Source organism: Tachyglossus aculeatus, chromosome 7, assembly GCF_015852505.1.
Source record: "Tachyglossus aculeatus isolate mTacAcu1 chromosome 7, mTacAcu1.pri, whole genome shotgun sequence".
In the NCBI taxonomy this organism is placed as follows: Eukaryota; Metazoa; Chordata; class Mammalia; order Monotremata; family Tachyglossidae; genus Tachyglossus; species Tachyglossus aculeatus.
Genome location: NC_052072.1, coordinates 62,708,644 through 62,730,892, shown reverse-complemented (window position 1 = coordinate 62,730,892; position 22,249 = coordinate 62,708,644). Strand labels below are relative to the sequence as shown.

At 44.9% G+C, this 22,249-nt stretch overlaps 1 non-coding gene across 1 annotated transcript; it reads right to left on the bottom strand.

Moving 5' to 3' along the window:
• Positions 1–19,572: 19,572 nt before the first annotated feature.
• LOC119931160 lies at positions 19,573–19,710 on the bottom strand. Its single transcript, XR_005452017.1, has one exon. It is a non-coding gene; the product is annotated as a small nucleolar RNA SNORA7 (small nucleolar RNA).
• Positions 19,711–22,249: the final 2,539 nt, after the last annotated feature.

The following is a 22,249-nucleotide window of genomic DNA, read 5'->3' as shown; positions in this document are numbered from 1 at the left end:
CCACCTCAGTGTTACCCGTAGTTCCTCCATAAAGCAGGCTGGAAGAAAGATGACAAGAAAGTAATATTTGCATGCATCTATATCCATTCAGAAATGGTTCTTGGGTCCAGACAAGTAAGATACCAAATGTAGAGTGCCTGGGCCTGTCACAAACCTGGAGAGATGAACAGGAGATTCAGAATTACTCATAAATGGAATGGCAGAGGATGTAATCATTTTTACACACAGAAAATTGTCCTGGTCTTCTATAGAGGGGTTAATCTGTGGGGTGTGGATAAAAAGAGCATGATTTTAATGGCTGTTAAACCCAGGACTTGCATATGCAGGTGAAGAGAGGAGTGGGGCACTAGGAGCAGACCATTCACTGATTTGGAATTTCACTGGGTTTGCAAAATAATGACTTTCATTCTCTTAAACTTTCCTCTTAAACAATTCTCCTAGGGGAAAAAAAGTAAGCCACAACATTCATTTATTTCCACAGCTGCAGGTACGTTCAAGTACAGCTTCTGCAGTGTCCATACCCTCTTGAACAATGAAAGTAGAAATTATCTGAGGAACAAACCAGGCTGAATGCAGCTAAGTGCTTCGTAATTACACTCCACTCTTACCATTTTGTTCCTGGTGCCAAACACCCACGGGCACAGGTGCCACGAATGCGCAAGCACACACACACACACACGCACGCACACACACACACACAAACACACACACACACACACACAATCAGCAGTCTCATAAAAACCTTTAATTATGCCCTATTCGGAAGCCCCTCAGTCTGTAAAGAACTGGCTCGACAAAGTGGCTCTCATGGCTTTTGATTTCCATTTCTTTTACTTTTGTTTCAGTTTTTTATACAAAATACTCCATTAATAATGAAAGATGCCCAAGCGGCTTTGGAAAATTGTGGGATCTGGCCTTATTGCTGAGGGCTTTGCCCCAGGGCAAGAGAGTAAGAGTGGCTCTTTTTCACCCTTACAATTTATCTTACCAATCCCCAGAGAATCAGCCCTTGACTGTCCCTGGGACTTCCATTTTGCATACCCACAACCTGAGGGTGGAGGGTGCACCCAAAAGCAGTGAAGATGTTAAAGTTCCTACAGCTGTTTCAATCAGGGCAGCAGTGATACAATTTGTAATTAATCAATCAATCGTATTTATTGAGTGCTTACTGTGTTCACAGCACTGTACTAAGCACTCGGGAAGTACAAGTTGGCAACATATAGAGACAGTCCCTACCCAACAGTGCGCTCACAGTCTAGAAGGGGGAGACAATTAGTGCCCTGGGTATATGTCTGTCTTTTACCTTGAAGTTTTTCCACTTTTTTTCTCTTATTTTGTAAATAAAAAAGCGGGGGGGTGGGGGGGGGGCTTATTTATAACAAATCTGGATACTGTTGTCAGACAAAACAGTCCCTTTGGGAACTTGGAACAGGATTTGCTCCTTTAAAAACTCTGTCAGATATCCCTTTTAAGTGGACAGATGAAACCCACAACCCATATAAAATGGCCTTTGCTCATTAAGGTGTCAGGCTTGAGCAGACGTCAAAGACTGAGGATATCAAAATGAGACAAGAATTTCCTGTAAAAGATTGAATGGATAAGATAGTTTTCATGGAGAAGTAAGTAGCAATGCATCCTTGAAAAGAAAGGCTCAAAGTGACCTTTGATGTTGAGAAATGGGGAAAATCATCATCAGCATCAGGCAGGAATAGCGGGTGTAGACAACCTGGGGCATGCTCAATCAATCAATCAATGATATTTATTGAGAGCTGATTGCTGTACAGCACTGTAGTTGGGAAAGTACAATAGCACAGATTTGGTAGATACATTCCCTGACCACCATGGCTAGATGGAGTACCTGAGTGCAATTTTGAAACTTTCAAAAATATCCCTTGTCCTCTGCCTCAGGGCTGTGGAAGTTTCAGCAAGCCCAGGGTCAGGTGAAGAATGGTGTCTAAGCCATCATAGTATAGCAAGGTCTGCAGTGTGACTAGACTAGCCTCTTGAGCTCACCCCACGCAACTATTAAGCTGCTTACCAGTTTAAACACTGAACTGCATAATACAATTTTCTATGGGATAATTTAATTAAATGATAACATTTGTTTCTATCTCACCATTTGGGAGAATTTGCATATGAACCCATTTCCATGTTTTCTAATTAAACAGAGACCAAAATGTTGTGGCGTTCATTAGGTTCAATAAACTTATTCAGATCCATAATTAGAATATATTAAGAGCCAGGGGAAAATGGTGTTACTCTGGATCAACTTTGACCACACAGATTTGCAGGAATAATCTCCACCACATCTTATGGCCTCTTCTCTCCTGGACTCAGGCCCTCAGGAGGATACCTCATCAGAAGGATGCCTCATCATTCATTCATTCATTCATTCAATCGTATTTATTGAGCGCTTACTGTGTGCAGAGCACTGTACTAAGCACTTGGGAAGTACAAGTCGGCAACATATAGAGACGGTCCCTACCCAACACCGGGATCACAGTCTAGAAGGGGGAGACAGACAACAAAACAGAACATATTAACAAAATAAAATAAATAGAATAAATATGTACGAGTAAAATAAAGAGTAATAAATACGTACAAACATATATACATATATACAGGTGCTGTGGGGAGGGGAAGGAGGTAAGGCAGGGGGGATGGGGCGGGGGAGAGGAAGGAATCCAACCCGATTTGCTTGTATCCATTCCAGCAGTTAGTACAGTGCCTGACACATAGTAAGCGCTTAACAAAATACTATAATAATAATTATTAATAATAATAATAAAGAGGAGAGTTGACTGCATTTAAAGGCAGAAAGAAGGAGACATTGGAAAGACATTGGAATGTTCATTCATTCATTTAATCATATTTATTGAGCGCTTACTGTGTGCAGAGTACTGTACTAAGCGCTTGGGAAGTCCAAGTCAGCAACATATAGAGACAGTCCCTACCCAACAACGGGTTCACAGTCTAGAAAGGGGAGACAGATGACAAAACAAAACAAGTAGATAGGTGACAATACCATCAGAATAAATAGAATCATAGCTATATACACAATATTAATAAAATAGAGTAGTAAATATGTACAGATATATACAAGTGAAAGTAAGTGGTTTAAGATGATAGAGAAGAAAGTGGGGGGAAGCAAACGTCTTTAGACCGGTGAGAGGGAAAATTGAATTCAGTTGAGAGACCACTTTTGGAGATGTGCCTGAAGAGAGTGGTCATCATGAGGTCTGCCCCTCTGAGCACTGTACTAAGCACTTGGGAGAGTACAATATTACAGTATAGCAGACATATTCCCTGCCCATGATGAGCTTTCAGTATAGAGGGGGAGATAGATATGAATATAAATGAATACAACTGCAAATATGTACATAAATGATGTGTGGAGCTAGAAGTGGGGATGAATAATGGGAGCAAGTCAGGGTAATGCAGAGGGAGTGGAAGAAAAGGAAAAGAGGAGGCCTCTGGAGGAGACTTGTCTTCAGTGAAGCTTTTACGGGGAGATTAATTGTCAGATATGAAGAGGAAGGGCGTTCCAGGCCAGAAACAGGATGTGGGTGAGGGTTTGGTGGTGACAGAGGAGATTGAGGTACAGTGAGAAGGTTAGCATTACAGGAAGGAAGTGTACCTGCTGGTTTGTAGTAGGAGAGTAGCAAGGTGAGGTAGGAGGGGGCAAAGTGATGGAGTACTTTAAAACTGATGGTAAGGAGTTTCTGTCTGATGAAGAGTTGAATGGGCAACCACTGGAGTTTCTTGAGGAGTGGGGAACATGTCTTTTTGTTTCTGTAGAAAAATGATCTGGGCTATAGAGTGAAGTTTGAACTGGACCGGGGGAGAGGCAGGAGGCAGGGAGATCAGCAAGGAGGCTTATACAGTGATTAAGGAGGGATAGGATAAATGCTTGGATTAACTTGGTAGCCATTTGGAGGGAGAGGAAAGAGTGGATTTTAGTGATGTTGTGAAGGTTGAACCTAGAGGATTTAGTGAGGGATTACATATATGAGTTGAATGAGAGAGAGAAGTCGAGGATAATTTCAAGGTTACAAGCTTTTGAGACAAGAAGCATGGTGGTGCTGTCTACAGTGATAGGAATGTCAGAGGAAGGACAGGGTTTGAGTGGGAAGATAAGAAGTTATGTTTCTGACATGTTAAGTTTGAGGTGACAGGAAGACATTCAAGGATAGATATCTTGAAGGTAGGAAGAAATGTGAGACTGCAGAGAAGGAGAGATATCAAGGCTAGAGATGTAGATTAGGGAATCATCTGCATTAGAGGTGACAGTTGAAGCCATGTGAGCTAATGAGTTCTCCAAGACAGTGGGTATAGATGGAGAATTGAAGGGGATCCAGAACTGAAGTTTGAGGCACAACCACAATTAGGGCATGGGGGCGGTGAGGGGATGTGCCAGACCAGACCAGACTGGATTGGATCGGATAGGGCCAGACCGGACTGGATCGGATTCGGATCAGATTGAGCCAGACCGGAACAGACCAGACCAGACCATGGCACGGGCAGAGCCATGAACTCTCAGGGGCTAAAGGTAGGAGTTGCACGGCTCCCAGCACCCAGGCGCGGCCCATTACAGGCCAGGAATGTCTCTGTTTATTGTTGCATTGTCCTCTCCCAAATGCTTAGCACAGTGCTCTGCACACCGTAAGCACTCAGTATGTCCGATTGACAGGAGGGTGGGGTCGTGGTGCTCTCGGGTAAGAGAAGGTTGGGAAAGAGGGGCCAGGCAGGGCAGCCAGGCCTTAGGAGCCAAGGGGTCATGGTGCCTGGGGAACCCAGGTGTCCTGGCATTGCGCTGCCTATGCTCTGGCAATCGGGTGGCCACGTGATCGGGGCGGGGAGAGCCCCAGGGACCCTCTGTACATCAATCAGATGGCCTGATTGGCTAACAACCCTCATCCCCTGGATCAAAGCCAGACCGGAAGGACAGGCTGTAAAAGTAATAATAATAATAATAATAATAATAACAATAATAATAATAATAATAATAATAATAATAATAGTAATAAGGGTATTAAGCACTTTCTATGTGCCAAGCACTGTTCTAAGCACTGGGATAGATACAGGGTAATCAGGTTGTCCCACGTAAGGTTCCCAGTCTTAATCATGTTTTGTTTTGTTGTCTGTCGCCCCTTCTAGACTGTGAGCCCATTGTTGGGTAGGGACCGTCTCTATATGTTGCCAACTTGTACTTCCCAAGCGCTTGGTACAGTGCTCTGCATACAGTAAACATTCAGTAAATATGATTGAATGCATGCATGAATGTGAGGCAGAGGAGGAGCCTGTGAAAAAGACTGAGAATGAGAGGCCAGAGAGATAGGAGGAGAATTAGAAGACAGTGTCAGTGAAGCCAAGGTTGGATAATGTTTCCAGGAGACGGAGGTCGTTGACAGTGCTGAATGCATCTGAGAGGTCTAGGAGGATTAGGATGGAGTAGAGCCCATTGAAATTGGCAAGGAGAAGATTGTTTGTGACCTTGAAGGGTTAGCTTGAAGGTCCTGGAGATCCCTGAATTCCGATCAATCAGCATCCTGATGGTCCCCCAAGGGTGCCAGAGCCCCCTAGGACGAGCCCATTTCTGTCAACCTTTTACAGTTAGGCCAACTGCTCTAGCCTAGTTATGACTGAGCAGAAACCAACCAACAAACCTGATGCATCCAAACAGCAGGAACATTGATTCCCAGTGTCAGACTGAAGGAAACTGTGACCACCTTTGCTCAAAGATATTATTTGGAATGCTTTTAAAGAGTTTTATGGGCCTCATCCACTCAGGTTGTGTCTGAGAGCCACCTGCTGGGCAGTCCCTCTAAGGCTGTGGTGTTACCTTTCCCACTGCCAGGCTGATAGGCAGCAGTCTGTCCAGGAGTGCCGATCCCTCTATGTTACCCAGAGATGGTGGTAGCATGGCAGAGGGAAGGAAAAGGCTGATGGATGGGTGGGGAGAGATGGGGATTGGGTGGGGTGAGGGATAAGAGGCCCCCTCTTTCACATCCTCTTTAGAACAGTTGGGGGCAGATTCTTCCCCTCCTCAATGGGGCAGCATAGGTGAGTGGGGAAAAGGGGAGATAAACCACATTCCTCCAGCTGCCCCTCACCCCAAGTCCCCACTCCCCAACCCCAGCTGCCAGAGCTAAGTAGCACTGGGACTCTGAGCAAGCCAGGGGGAACACAGCTCAGGATAAGAGGGGAGCGGGAGGTAGGTAGCCCAAGATGGGGTCCATTTCTCGGAGAATGGGGGGCAAAATGAGGGTTGTGGTAGATGCAATGGCTGATTCACCCTTTCCTGGCCTTTATTCATTCATTCAATCGTATTCATTGAGCACTTACTGTGTGCAGAACACTGTACTAAGAGCTTGGGAAGTAAAATCGGCAACATATAGAGATGGTCCCTACCCAACAATGGGCTCGCAGTCTAGAAGGGGGAGAAAGACAACAAAACAAAACAAGTAGATAGGTGTCAATATGATCAGACTAAATAAAATTATAGCTATAAAAACATCATTAATAAAATCAATAGAGTAATAAATATGTACAAATATATACAAGTGCTGTGGGGAGGGAAGGGGGTAGGGCCGGGGGAGGGAGGAGGGGGAGGAGAGAAAAAAGTGGGGGCTCAGTCTTGGAAGGCCTCCTGGAGGAGGTGAGCTCTCAGTAGGGCCTTGAAGGGAGGAAGAGAGCTAGTTTGGTGGATGTGTGGAGGGAGGACATTCCAGGCCAGAGGTAGGACGTGGGCCAGGGGTCAACAGCGGGACAGGCAAGAACGAGGCACAGTGAGGAGGTTAGCAGCAGAGGTGCAGAGTGTGTGGGTTGGGCTGTAGAAGGAAAGAAGGGAGATGAGGTAGGAGGGTGCGAGGTGAAGAGCTTTGAAGCCGAAAGTAAGGAGTTTTGCTTGATTCGTGGGTTGTTAAGCAACCACTGGATATTTTGGGGGAGGGGAGTGACATGCTCAGAGGCCTTTAGACTGTAAGCTCCTTATGGGCGGGGATCATGTCTTCCAATTGTACTGTTCTCTCCCAAGTGCCTAGTCCAGAGATCTGCACACAGAAAGTTCTTGATAAGTACCACTGATTGATTGACTGGTCTTTGGAAGATGCCAGCTCCTGTACTCAGCTATGCCCCACTTCTCCAATAGCGCAGCTCTTCCCTCAATTCTAGAATGCTTTGGATCTGGCCAAAGGTCCTGAAAGAGGCTTTAGACAAGGTATTCACTTGGCTAGACCCAGCTTCTCCATCCTCCCCCTTCCCACCTCTGCTCATCAGTCTTTTTCCCTAGTTGAGGTGGAATCAGCAAGGGTGGGGTGAAGTGGAGGCAGGGGAACTCTGGGGTGGTGCAGGGGAAGGATTGATAGGAATATGGAAAGTATGAGGGGTCTCCAGACTCCCTCCACCCCCAATTCTGGACCCAATAAGGATGAAAGGATGAGATTGCACTCCCTGTCCTTCGTAATTTTTCCACTCTCAGTTCCCTCCAGCAATAATGGGCATCCCTGCATCCAATCACCTATAAGAAGCCAACAGAAGCTTATATTTCATTTTTTTTATTAATTACATGAAATTCCGGAGATGCTTGCTGATTCCACTGAAATTGAGAGAATATATCTAAATGGAAAGATAGGGCAATCAATCAATCAATCAATCATATTTATTGAGCACTTACTGTGTGCAGAGCACTGTACGAAGCGCTTGGGAAGTACAAGTTGGCAACATATAGAGATAGTCCCTACCCAACAGTGGGCTCACAGTCTAGAAGGGCACAAAACAGCCTGACAATGAATAGAAAGACATAAACAAATGGACACACAATGAATCTGCCAATACTATTAACTGAGCACATACTCTGGGCTGGGCTCTTTACTAAGCACTTGAAAAAGTACATCAGAGTTGGTAGATACAATTCCTGCCCTCGAGGACCTTCCCATCTAATAATAATGATAATAATAATAATGAGAATGCTAATAATAATATTTGTAAAGCACTTTGAGGCGAGTATTGTTTAAACACTGGGGTAATACAAGATAGTTCAGACACAGTCACTGTTCCACATGGGGCTCATAATCTAAGAAGATGGGAGAACAGGTATTGAATCCCCATTTTACAGATTAGGAAACTGAGGTTCAGAGAAGTTCAGTTATGTGCCCAAGGTCACTCATGAGGCAAGTGGCAGAGCTGGTATTAGAACACAGGTCATCTGAAACCCAAGTCCACACTCTTTCCACTATAATAATAATGGCATTTATTAAGCACTTACTATGTGCAAAGCACTGTTATATGTGCTGGAGAGATTACAAGGTGATCAGGTTGTCCCAAGGGGGGCTCACAGTCTTACTCCCCATTTTACAGATGAGGTAACTGAGGCACAGAGAAGTTAAGTGACTTGCCCAAAGTCGCACAGCTGACAATTGGCAGAGCTGGGATTTGAACCCATGAACCCATGACCTCTTACTCCAAAGCCCAAGCTCTTCCCACTGAGCCACGCTGCTTCTCTGCTTATGCTGCTTCTCAGTCTTATGGGGGAAGACAGGTGTTAAAATAAATTACAGGTAAGGGAATTTAAAAAAGTTAAAAGATATGTACATGAGCCCAAAACCCACTCTCTGGGCTCCTGAAGCTGATGCACTTTTTTTTTCTTTTTACCTCCTCCCTCAGTCAATCAATCAATGGTATTTATTGAGCCCTTACTATATGTAGAGCACTGTACTAAGCACTTAGGAGAGTACAATACCATAGAGTTGGTAGACACATTTCCTGCACACAAGGAGCTTACAGTCTAGAGAGGGAGAGAGACATTAAAATAAATTATGGATATGTACATAAGTGCTGTGGGGCTGAGTGAATATCAAGTGCTTAAAGTGTATATGCCCTCCCTTGCCCTGCTCCTTTGGAAAAGCAAATTGTCAGGAATGGTCATGACCCAGAGCTCAGCCGCCTCATGGGTTACTGCTACAGGTATTCTCCATGGGTAGAAAAGACTCAACTCCTTCATTCTTCACATCCCTGTTGCTGATGTAGAGGTAAATGCCCAGGTGTCTGGAGAGAAAGGGAAAACTGTCCATCTGGCCCGGATAATAGGGATCCGATAACTCTGCACAGCACGGAATATCAGCTCTGCTACCCATCATCCCTCCCTTAGGACCCAAAGCTCAGCCAGAAGACAAATTTCAGGTTCTCCAAAATTTGATGCTGTCCACCCAAGCCATACTTAACAAAACATGAAGCTAGGGTTTTTTTTTTTTTCAATTAACTGCATGAGAAATAACTTGAACAGATTCTGCTCACTATCTCTGATAGAGAAAAAGCCTATTAACAATAATTGGTGGGTTTTGAGTTTTCCAAGAACCCATAATTAAATTTTATTGTCTTATAAGTGATTAGGATTAATTGCTTCCACAATAGCTCTGGTGCTCATTATCCACTTTAAGAGAGGATATAGCAGTCTCATAGTATCCATCCATTTCATGCAGTCCCTGAGCACTCTATTTCCTGCCAAGGAAAATCCAGCTTGAAGTCTGCTTTCTCTCTAGATCTGCTAAAATGAGACAGGTGTTGGCTCAATGAAACCACCTCTACTGATCAGAATTAAATAGTCCAAATGACTGTGCTCACTACCCAGATGGAATCCTGGAGAACAAGAAATTCAGAGCCCCAGGACTCATCACCCCGTTGGAAATTTGCATCTGAAATCAAGAAAAGAATTATGCAGATATTGTCGAGGTTATTGTTGAATGGGTGATAGAAGGGAACTTTATTCATTACATCCAAGGATGAACTTCCCAGGACATTCTCAAGCCTCATCAGGATTATTGCTGAAATATTTAACCTATAGCATCTATATTTATATATAGATCCATATAGCTACACATATCTTAGAGAAGCAGTGTGGCTAATGGAAAGAACATGGGCTTGGGAGTCAGAGGTCATAGGTTCAAATCTTGGCTCCAGCAGTTGTCAGCTGTGTGACTTTGGGCAAGTCACTTAACTTCTCTGTGCCTTAGTTATCTCATCTGTAAAATGGAGGTTAAGAATGTGAGCCCCATGTCGGACAACCTGATCACCTTGTATCCTCTCCAGCACTTAGAACAGTGCTTTGCACATAGTAAGCACTTAACAAATGCCATTATTATTATTATTATCATTATTATTATCTGCATCCTTCAGTTTCTAAGATGACAGGATGATGCTTCTAATGGTAAACTCCTATTCATGTATGCAAGTATGGCTTTGGTTTAGGGGCAAGGGGTGCACAATTTCACCATCAGAAGTTGTGTTTTTCAGTTGTCTGTATCTTGTGAAACATGACATCTGGAATCTTGTGGTGTTTCTGGCTGCGCAGCTTCCTGTGGGAACAGATCACACATGCTGATGCTCCACTGGGAGAAGAAGAGCTTTCTCTTTTTAAAAGAGTTGAACCTGCTATCCTCAAACTGAGTTGGCCCTAAGACTGGTGGGGTGGGATTTGCATAACAACACTTTTGTTTGCCCTGGTCGCTATCTTTCTTCTTCTGAAAATTCCAATCCTGTCCCCTCTCAGCCTGACTTTCCTCAGGCTGCAGACTCCAGACCCTAACAGTCTCTTCTTACCTGGAAACTACTCCATGCTTGTGGCCCTTCTCTGTCCCATCAGCAACCCAACTGGATAGAAACCATGCAGACCAAGGCTAACACTGGAGAATTGGTGGTCCCCATACTGTGGTCCCTGCTTCTAGATTTCAGGTAGGGGAGGAACAGGGGCAATCACAGAAATGGCTGCTGGAAGGAATTGGAGAAAGGAGTTTGGAGTGGATTGTAGCAGAAGGAGGCAGGGCTACTTTCTCCATTAGTCAACAGTGACAGCTTCCCTAGGTCCTCAGCTGAGGATTCTGGGAGTGAGGTGACTGGCCAGCCCAAGAAAGCAGAACAGAGTAACAAGTTGGCCAGGCTGAGGGGTGGGCCAGCCTTCTTCTGATTCTCATGCTTTCTGTTGGATTATTGAAAATAATGGACAAGTCTCTCTTCCCTTCCTTCTCCCCTCCATCTCCCACCTTCTGATACAGAACAGTGTGGTGGCAAGATGGCTTGGGACACAGTAAGAGAGGCATAGTTAATATAGTTTCCTCTGGTTCTGAAAGGCTAGTGGGTCATTCAGGTTAAGTGCCTGGAACTCACACAGAGCATCCCCTTCCGGAGCTGCTCCTCATCTGTCGAGCTCCTCACCCAAGCATGTATGAGCATGTATAGGGACACAGAAGCATATATTTATGAGTGGACACCGAGAGGGGACTTTACGATGGGAAAACATAGGGGATCACACACACATCCATACAGGAAAGAGATGCAGAAAGAAGTGGGAGGACAGGTTGAAAAGCAGACTCACAGAGAGAAATGTAGGCAAACTCGGGTACCAACTAGGATAGTTGGTAGGAAGAGCCAGTTGGGCAGAAAGAGTGGGAAGAATGATTTTTCCACAGCTTCCATTTCAACGAGGTGGAAATTCCTGGCAGCTGAAAACCTGAAGTAGAAAAGGTAGGATGGCATGCAAATTCACAGTTCAGGGGAATGCCTCTATCATGTGTTTCAGGTGCCAGAATGTCTCTAAGGGGCTAGATTAGACAAAGGAGGCTTGAAAGACAAATCAAATCCAAAAGCCCTCAGACCAGGGGAATGAAAATTCAGTAAACTTTGCTCCAAACTATGCCTTTTTCTATCTCAACGTTCAGCTAAGCATCCATCCATCCATCCTCCCGCTCACTTTCCCATCCACTCCCATTCCATGGTGGTGGTGGAGTACAGTGCTCTGCACACAGTAAGTGCTCAATAAATACAAATGAATGAATGAATGCTCTCTCCCCCTCTCTCCAGGCTCGCATCTCCTCCTGCCTTCAGGACATCTCCATCTGGATGTCCGCCCGCCACCTAAAGCTCAACATGTCGAAGACTGAGCTCCTTGTCTTCCCTCCCAAACCTTGTCCTCTCCCTGACTTTCCCATCTCTGTTGACGGCACTACCATCCTTCCCGTCTCACAAGCCCGCAAACTTGGTGTCATCCTCGACTCCGCTCTCTCATTCACCCCTCACATCCAAGCCGTCACCAAAACCTGCCGGTCTCAGCTCCGCAACATTGCCAAGATCCGCCCTTTCCTCTCCATCCAAACTGCTACCCTGCTCATTCAAGCTCTCATCCTATCCCGTCTGGACTACTGCACCAGCCTTCTCTCTGATCTCCCATCCTCGTGTCTCTCTCCACTTCAATCCATACTTCATGCTGCTGCCCGGATTATCTTTGTCCAGAAACGCTCTGGACATATTACTCCCCTCCTCAAAAACCTCCAATGGCTACCGATCAATCTGCGCATCAGGCAGAAACTCCTCACCCTGGGCTTCAAGGCTGTCCATCACCTCGCCCCCTCCTACCTCACCTCCCTTCTCTCCTTCTCCAGCCCAGCCCGCACCCTCCGCTCCTCCACCACTAATCTCCTCACTGTACCTCGCTCTCGCCTGTCCCGCCATCGACCCCCGGCCCACGTCATCCCCCGGGCCTGGAATGCCCTCCCTCTGCCCATCCGCCAAGCTAGCTCTCTTCCTCCCTTCAAGGCCCTGCTGAGAGCTCACCTCCTCCAGGAGGCCTTCCCAGACTGAGCCCCTTCTTTCCTCTCCCCCTCGTCCCCCTCTCCATCCCCCCGTCTTACCTCCTTCCCTTCCCCACAGCACCTGTATATATGTATATATGGTTGTACATATTTATTACTCTATTTATTTATTTATTTATTTATTTTACTTGTACATTTCTATCCTACTTATTTTATTTTGTTGGTATGTTTGGTTCTGTTCTCTGTCTCCCCCTTTTAGACTGTGAGCCCACTGTTGGGTAGGGACTGTCTCTATGTGATGCCAATTTGTACTTCCCAAGCGCTTAGTACAGTGCTCTGCACATAGTAAGCGCTCAATAAATACAATTGATTGATTGATTGATTGATTGATTGTGCAAGAAAGAGATAAGCACTCACAGAATGAGGCCTCCACCAAGTCTGGGAAGACTGGTGGCTGCTGAGGTGGTTGCTGTGGCTCCAGTGTGCCTTGGATTCTGAGCCAAGAAAAACTGATGAGGGTAGAGATTATATAGTGACTACAGATGATGAGATCGAGAGTGTGTCCCAGGTGGTGAGCAGGAGAGGTAGGGTGGAGCAGGAGGTCAGCAGAGTTGAGGAGTGATGGAAGGAGGGTAGTGGAAGAGGCAGTAGGAATATCTATGTGGATATTGAAGTCCTCTGTGACTGTGGAGAAAGAGGGAATGTGAAAAAGGGGATCAAAATGGTTAAAAGAAGTGGAGGGAGGCCTGTGGAGCAGTAGATGACCATTACTAGAATCTGGATTGGGTGGTAGAGGGAAAGAGAGGGATGGGGGAGGCGGAATGGTGCAAAAGCAGCCCTGGGGCATGAGAAGGAAACCAACACCTCCTCCTTTCCCAGTGAGTCTGGGAGAGTGGGAGAAGAAGAGGCCCCCTCTGGAGAGAGCAGCAGAGGAGACTCTATCACCTAGGGAGAGCCAGGTTTCAGTGATGGCGAGGAGGAGTGAGTGGGGCAGGAATAGGTCAAGGATGAAGGGAAGCTTCCCCATGATGGAGTGGGGTTCCACAGGCCACACTTGGTTGAGGGGACTGGAGAGCATGAAGGGTGGTGAGGGTTTGGATGGGAGTGAGTTGATGGGGGCCAGAGCAAGGGGAGGGAGATGAGGGGTGGTGCTGGTACAGGATTGCAGAGATAGGGCAGGGAGGAGGGGTGGGGACAGCACAAGGGGTAGAGAGGGGTTGGATGGCAGAGGTGTGGGGGGAGGTGTGGTGGGAGAGAAGGATTGGGTTGGGCTGACTGGATGGGACAGGGATTGAAGGGTCATAGCAGGGTCCGGTGAAGTCTAAGTGTTATGGTTGAGGTAAAAGACAGAAATAATTCCTTAATCAGATGATACCCTGAGCAGATGGTTGAATTGTATGCATGTCCTTGAGGGTGAAGGGGCCAGTGTTTAGGAGACCACTGAGGAGATGGTTGAATTGTCCTTGGGTCTCTGAGAATGAAGAGAGCAGTGATTAGGAGAAAACAGGGGCTGGGTTGGTGTGAAGGCAGGCTAGCATTCTGATCTGTGTTTTCGCCTGAGGAAATAGGTCAGATCTCAGGGAAAAAGGGGGAAGAGGAAGAAATGAAGAAATGACCACTTCTCGGCTGCAGCAGATAGGGAAGTGATACGAGATCGATGAAAGGATAGAGGAGCGAGTGAGTTGAGTTCAGTAGATAGGGTGGTGTTGAGTGTGTCAATTTGGTCATCCTGGGAAGGTAACTTGGGTATAAAGACTAAATGGGCTATTATGACTTGAGAAAATTGGATGGGGTCAAAAGATCAGAAGTCTCTGTTTAAGAACAAAACAGATTTACAGGGAGGGGTAATGTGTGGGTGAGAAGGCAGGTATGGAGGCTGTGGTTGGATAGAGGAATTTCAGAATTGAATGAATTCAATCAATCATATTTGTTGAATGTGTGCTCACTGTGCTTTCTGTGTGCAGAACAAGGTACTAAGTGCTTGGAAAGTACAATACAGCAATAAAGAGAGACAATCCCTGCCTATAATGGGCTCACAGTCTTTGGTGAGGGTAGAGATTATACAGTGACCAGAGATGATGAGATTGAGGGTGTGTCCCACATGGTGAGTGGGTGAGGTGGGGTGGAATAGGAGGTCAGTGGAGTTGAAGAGTGATAGGAAGCAGAGAGCAGAAGAGTAATCAGGAACATCTATGTGGATAAGCCTCCAAGGATCACTATAGGGATAGAGAAAGAGAGAAAGAATGTGATAAATGGATTAAAGTCATTCAAAAAGTTGGAGGTGAGGCTTGGTGGGTGGTAAATGACTGTGACTAGTATCAGGAGTGAGTGGTAGGGCTTCACAGGAAGGGAAAATGTGGGATGGGGAGGTGAATGGTGTGAAAGCAGCATTGAGCAGGAAGATGGAAGTCAAGTGGGTGAAGATGAGGCCAGCAGGGGAGACAGTGTTCTCTGGTTTCAGTGATGGAGAGGAGGAGCAATTAACCGGTCAAGGATGAAGGAAGCTTTCTTTCCCATTCTGGAGCAGGGGTTTCGCAGGCCACACTTGGCTAAGGTTGGGAGTTGGGGGTAGGCAAAGGGGATGGTATGAGAGGTGGGAGTAGTTGGATGGGAGTGAAAAAGCACAGGCCTGGGAGTCAGAAGGACCTGAGTTCTAAACCTGGCTCCACCACTTGTCTGCTGGGTGACTTTGGGCAAGTCACTTAACATCTCTGTGTCTCAGTTACATCATCTGTAAAATGAGGATTAAGACTTTGAGCCCCATGTTGGCCAGGGACTGTGACCAACCTGATTATCTTGTATCCACCTCAGAGCTCAGAACAGTGCCTAGGACATAGTTAGTGCTTAACAAATACCATTAAAAAAATGATGGGACTGGTGCTTGGGGAGGGGTATGAGGGTCAGTACTGGGACAGGATCACAGGGATGGGTTGGGGAATGGGGTGGGGAGGGGTTGGATGGTTGGGAAGGAAGGGGGTGCTGGGAAGGGAGGACAGGAATGGGGTGACTGGAGGGAGAGGATTGAGTGGACATGATGAGGTCAGAGTTTAAACTTTGTTGTTGAGGTTATCAACCACCATCACTGAGGGACAAAGATAAAAAGTGGATTGAGAATACAAGAGAGGCAGGAAGTAGAGGGGAAAAACAAGAGAGAGAGAGAGAGAGAGAGAGAGAGAGAGAGAGAGAGGAGAGGAGAGAGACATGAAGGGGCATTTTTATTACTATTAATACTTTGTCACAAATCAATATAATGCAATTATAATTATTTTTTTAGAAAAAAACCTTCACCTGAGACTACAGCTATGTAATTCTAATAGTACTGAGCTCTCTCTCTCTCTCTCTCTCTCTCTCTCTCTCTCTCTCTCTCTCTCTCTCTCTCTCTCTCTCCATTCCTCTCCTTCCCAAGCTCCTTCCCAGTGTTGTAGGCTGACAGACAGGCTCTCCTCCTGCTTTAGTAATATTGCACTTCTCTGGATCCTTTGATTCATTCCATCTGTCTTTTTATGTAGGAACAAGTCAAACCCCTTTGCAAACTGCTCCCAGTTCTGAGAAGCTTTCACTGTGTATCCAAGGAGCGATGTCCTGAAAGCAGGAGGAAATATGAGAATGCAGAGGAGACAGATTAGGGCTGGAGATATAGATTTGGGAAGCGTCCACATAGAGATGGGTACTGAAGCTATGGGAGCAGATGAGTTCTCCAGGGGAGAAAGTGTAGATGGAGAATAGAAGGTGATCCAGAACTAAGTCTTGAGGGACTCCCACAGATAGGGAGTGGGAAACAAAGGAGGATCCTGTGAAAGAAGGAGCAGATAGAGAGATAGGAGAACCAGAAGAGGATAGTGTCACTGAAGCCAAGGTATTATAATATTTCAGGGGGTGGTCCACAGTGTTGAGGAACAGAGAAAAGTTGAGGAGGATTAGGATAGAGTTGAGAATGTTGAATTTGATAGAGAGATCACTGGAGACCTTTGAGAGAGCAGATTTGGTGGAGTGAAGGGGGCAGAAAATAGATTGGAGGAGGTCAAGGAGAGAATTGGAGCAGAGGAAGTGATAGCAGCAGGTGTAGACAATTTGCTCAAGGATTTTGGAAATGAATGGTAGGAGGGAGACGGAGTGATAACTGAATTCTAATTCAATTGTATTTATTTAGCACTTACTGTGTGCAGAGCACTGTACTAAGTGCTTGGGAAGTACAAGTCGGCAACATATAGAGACAGTCCCTACCCAACAACAGGCTCACAGTCTGGAAGGGGGAGACAGACAACAAAACAAAAGATATAGACAGGTGTCAAAATAGTCAGAACAAATAGAATTACAGCTATATGCCTATCATTAACAAAATAAATAGAATAGTAAATATGTACAAGTAAAATAAATAGAGTAATAAATCTGTACAAATATATACAAGTGCTGTGGGGAGGGGAAGGAGGTAGGGTGGGGGGATAGGGAGGAGGAGAGGAAAAAGGAGGCTCAGTATGGGAAGGCCTCCTGGAAGAGGTGAGTGCTCAGTAGGGCTTTGAAGGGAGGAAGAAAGCTAGCTTGGCGGATGATAGGAGGGAGGGCATTCCAGGCTGGCCAGGGGAAGGACATGGGCCGGGGGATCGACGGCAGAGTTGTGGGGTCAAAGAAGTTTTTTTTAGGATAGGGAATACATGAGCAGTGAAGACTGTTAACTTTTACTCCAACTTCCCCTTTGTAATCTGTTTCTGTCTGATGTATCTGGAAGAGTAAGGAAAAAACTTTTATAAAATCGATCAAGTCCTTTTTTGTAATTTTCCCATTGTGTGTTGGCACTGAATTTTCTCCTCCAATAAGGAGCCGCTCCAGGCTTTCAATATCCATAGTTCATTGTTGAAAAAAACATTTTTTGCTGAGAAAGAAATTTTAATTAATTGTAAATAACATGGTGTGCAGGCACATGATGTAATTTCTTTATTGATTTTAGCAGTGATATTTTATTAGATTAGCATTATGATTATCAGCAGAGTTATAAAAAGTCTTTCACCTGAAAATATTCAAACATTTTACTGGCATTGCCTCATTGATTTTATGCCCTACAGCATGAATAACTATATTTTAGAGCTAGAGAAACTGAGGCAAAACAATACAGGGATTTGTTCTTATCCTTTTATAAAAAAAACTAATGCTGACACTGAAGATTGGTTGTTTCTTAATTTCCCAATTCTGATACATTCTGAACTTTAAAAAAAAAAATCCTTCTTCATCATTTTGTTCCTCAAGAGTTTCATTTCCTGGGGAAAAACTGAAGCAGCGTGGGGGTATGTGTGTGGTGTGTGTGTATGTGTGTGTGTGTGTGTGTGCGCATGCGCACCCCAGCGCATATTCATGTTAAATGAGAGGAAAATAGTTGAGACATTTTCCCCTATGAAACATCAGTCTTTGCGTGATAAGAAATTATTCTCATCTTTATTTCTCCCTTGAACTGTGAAGTTCATGGATTTGCAACAGGTTTCCCCATTTATATCCACTTCTTCTGTCAGTTCCATTCTCAGCTTTACCTTGGCTTTAGTTGTGAGAAGCAAATGGAACTGTGTGTACATGCATCATTTCTGACACTAGAAATGTGGTCGAGCTTGCTCAAGGTTAGCTCAATATGGATTACAAGAAAGCCCTGAAAGACTAGAGAGATTGGACTCAGATGGCCCGCAAACAGAACCCTTCCAATGTAATGCTGGAAAATATCAATGGTGAAATGTGAAGTTTAACCCTCCAACAAGAGCAACCATGCAGTGTTCTAACTGGTAGTGTTACACTGGAATAGGGAAAAGACAAAAGAGGAATGGGGTAAGAAATTGGGGCCTTAAGAGTACTCATATTTATTTTCTAGGCAGCATCCAGACCCACAAAGGAGATTAATGCGGACCTGACTGAGTCTGTATTAACAATAATGAGCAAGACTTCCCAAACCAGAGATATTTTGGCTGGCCCGGGGTCAGACTCAGTCTGGAGGATATACAGTGGCTGAAACAAAAATGATGACTAACAGTGGGGTCTAGTGGAGAGAGGGCCTGTCTGGAATCTCAGACTCCTCTAACCTCTGGGCCTCTGTTTCCTGATCTGGAAAACTAGGATAATGCAAATTCTCCCTCTCATCCAAGGTCATAGAGAGAAGCAACACCGCCTAGTGGAAAGAACATGGACTGGAAGTCAGAGAACCTGGTTTCTAATCTGACCTCTGCCACTTGCCTGCTGTGTGATCTCGGGCAAGTCACTTAACTTCTCTATGCCTCAGTTTCTTCAACTCTAATATGAGTGTTCAATACCTGTTCTTCCTCCTCCTTAGACTGTGATCCTCATTAAGACAGGGACTGTGTTCGACCTGATTAGTTTGTATCTACCCGAGTGCTTAGAACAGCGCCTGACACAGAGTAAGCACTGAACATCTGCATTTCCAGTCCTGATCTCTCTCCCTCTCTGCAATCTTGCATTTCCTCCTGCCTTCAAGATATCTTTACTTGGATGTCCTGCTATCACTTCAAGTTAAACATGTAAAAAACAGAACTTCTTATCTTCCCATCTAAACCCTGTCCTTCCCCTGATTTTCCCATCACTATAGATGGCACCACCATCATTCCTGTCTCATGAGTCTGTAACCTTGGTGTTATCCTTGGCACCTCTGTTTCATTCAACCCACATAGTCAATCTATCACTAAATTATGTGGGTTCAGCCTCCACATATCACTAAAATCCATCCTTTCCTCTTAATCTAGACTACTACCAAATTAATCCAAGCACTTATCCTTGTCTTGCTATACCCTGTCAAGTCATCTTCCAATCATAGCAACTCCATGGACACAGCTCTCCCAGAATGCCCCACCTCCATTTGTAATGGTTTTGGTAGTGGATCCATAGAGTTTTCTTGGTAAAAATATAAACGTGGTTTACCATTGCCTTTTTCAGCACAGTTAACTTGAGTCTCCTGCCCTCGACTCTGTCCCATGCCGCTGCTGCCCAGAACAGGTGTGTTCTGACTTGTAGCAGATTGCCTTCCACTTGCTAGCCACTCCCCAAGCTAGGAATGGAATGGGTATGTCTCTGCTCAACTCTCCCTCCTGTAGCCGAGACTAGTAGAGTAAAGGAAATACTCCAGGTGCGATCCTGAGAGGGGTCCTTCCACTCAGTTCTTGCTAGAATGAAATAAAAAATGGTTTTACTTGCACATGTGCATGTGCTTACATGTGCGCAATCAAGTGCAAAGCTCTGTGCTAAGTACTTGGGAGAGAACTGCATAGGAGACATACTTCCTGACCTCTAGACTGTAAGCCCATTGAGGGCAGGGACTGTCTCTCTTTATTGCTGCATTGTATTTTCCAAGTGCTTAGTAAGGGGCTTTGCACTAAGTAAGCACTTAGTAAATATGATTAAATGAATGAATGATCTCAAGGAGACTACAATGTAATGGAATTCCCTATCATCTTTGGATCACACTGCTCTCAAAAGGAAGGGGTTCCATCTTTCTCCATGTCATGGGAGCTATGGGGAGAAACCTAGCTTTGTCTCCATAGCTTTCTGGGTTGCCCACCAGTCCCTGCCCTTCTAAGTAAGGGGGCAGACTCAGAAGCTGGAACCACTGTATATCTCTCGCATTCCTGACTTCTGTGAACAATGGGTTCTCCAGGTCACAGTTTCAGTGGAGATCCTGAACTAGCCCTGACTTCAGTGGGGAATGGACCTGTCACAAAGCCTGGCCTTTCAATCCCTCCTTCGAGCTGCATCTGACTCTATTCCTTCTCCATTATTATTCATAAAAACTGAGAGCAGGGGCTGGGGAACAGTGGATGAAGAGGGCAAATAAGTAGGATACAGATGGTATAGAGACTTAAAACCAATGGCCAGGAGTTTTTGCACAATGTGGAGAGAAATGGGTGGCCATTGAAAATTTGTGAGGGGGAGAGAGATATGAGCAGGATAGCACTTTATAGGAAGATGATCTAGGCAGAAGAGTGTAGGCTGAAAAACAGTTGCCTCATGGGAAGAGCACAGACCTGGGAGTTAGATGATCTGAATTCTAATCTCAGCGGCTGGCACTTGCCTTCACTGTGACCTATGGGTAAGTCATTCAATCAATCGATGAATCAATCACATTTATTGAGCTCTTTATTGCATGCAGAACACTGTACTAAGCCCTTGGGAGAATATAATGCAACAGAGTTGGTAGACATGTTGCCTGCTGACAACAAGTTCAGTTTCTTCATCTGTGAAATGGGGATTCATTACTTGTTCTCCTTTCTACTTAGACCATGAGCCCCAAATGGGATGGGGATTCTGTCCACCCTGATGAATGAACTTGAATCTACATCAGCACTTAGAACAGAGCTTGACACATAGTAAATGCTTGACAAATACCACTATTAGTATTAATAATAATAAATATAAGAAGTATTCTGGAGAAGACATTGGCAGAATTTAGCAACAGACTGAATATGAGGCTTAAAAGGGAGTGGGGAATCAAAGTTGACACCATGGCTTTGCACAAGATACACACGCAATTAATGCTATTAATTAATTGATTGGTGTTGCCAGCTGAGCTGGGGATGTTAGAAGGAGAGAGGGTTTATGGGACAAGATGAGAAATTCAGTTTTAGACATATTTAATAGTTGTTAGTGTCAGTGGGAAATCCATGTAGAATTGTTCTGGAAGTAAGCGAGAACACAGTTTTATACAGCAGGAGAGAGAGGTTGGGTTTTGTGAGGTAGATTTTAGGAGCCACTGAGCCACTGAGGCGGTAGCTGAAACTGCAGGTGGATGAACTCCTTGAGAATGAGTGTGCAGCCAGGCAAGTAGGAGACACCAAACCAAGCCCAATGAGGACACTAACAGATACAAGATGAGAGAGCAGGAAGAGCCAAAGACTAAGATTGAGAAGGAGCAGTCAGAAAGTTAGAGGAATCAAGAAGAGTTAGCACTTCCAGGAGTAGGGAAATCATCAACTGTTTCGAAGATGGTCGAGAGGTCAAGGAGATTTAGGATGGAGTAGAACCCATTGTACTTGATTATGGAGAGGTTATGGTGACAGTGGAGTGAAAGAGACAAAAGCCTGATTGCAGTGGGGGGAAGAGATTGTACAGGAGAAATGAGTGTATGTTTGAAGGCCCGAAGGGAGGAACCTCAGTTATCTCATCTGTAAAATGGGGTTAATATTGTGAGCCCTATGTTGAAACTGGATGGTGTCCAACCTGATTAGCTGTGTGCATGGCCACATAGTAAGTGCTTAACCAATGCCAATACAAAAACAACAACACAACAACGAAAAAAACACAACTACAGGAGGTATTTTAGTTTCTCCGCAGTTTTCCATTATACTAAAACATCATTTCACATCCTTCCCACCTACTTTCAGTTCTCAGAAATTTGAATGTCAACTAACGAAAGGTGGAATGACTCAACCTGGCCATGTAATGCTTCCTCTTTCCAGTCAAGAATATGCCCTAATGCCCCATTACCCTAAAATTAGTGACCAAAACTGATATGAAGCCTCCTCATTGCACAGTGATCCCAAGCTACTGATATACCACTTAACCTAATTTGTCTCATTTTATGGTTTCCCTCAGGTTGTAAAGGCAATGTGCTCTGAGCTATGTTCTTAATAGTTTAACAGTGGTGTTAAAATACCACTGAAGAAAAATCCTGGCATTTTGAAATTTTG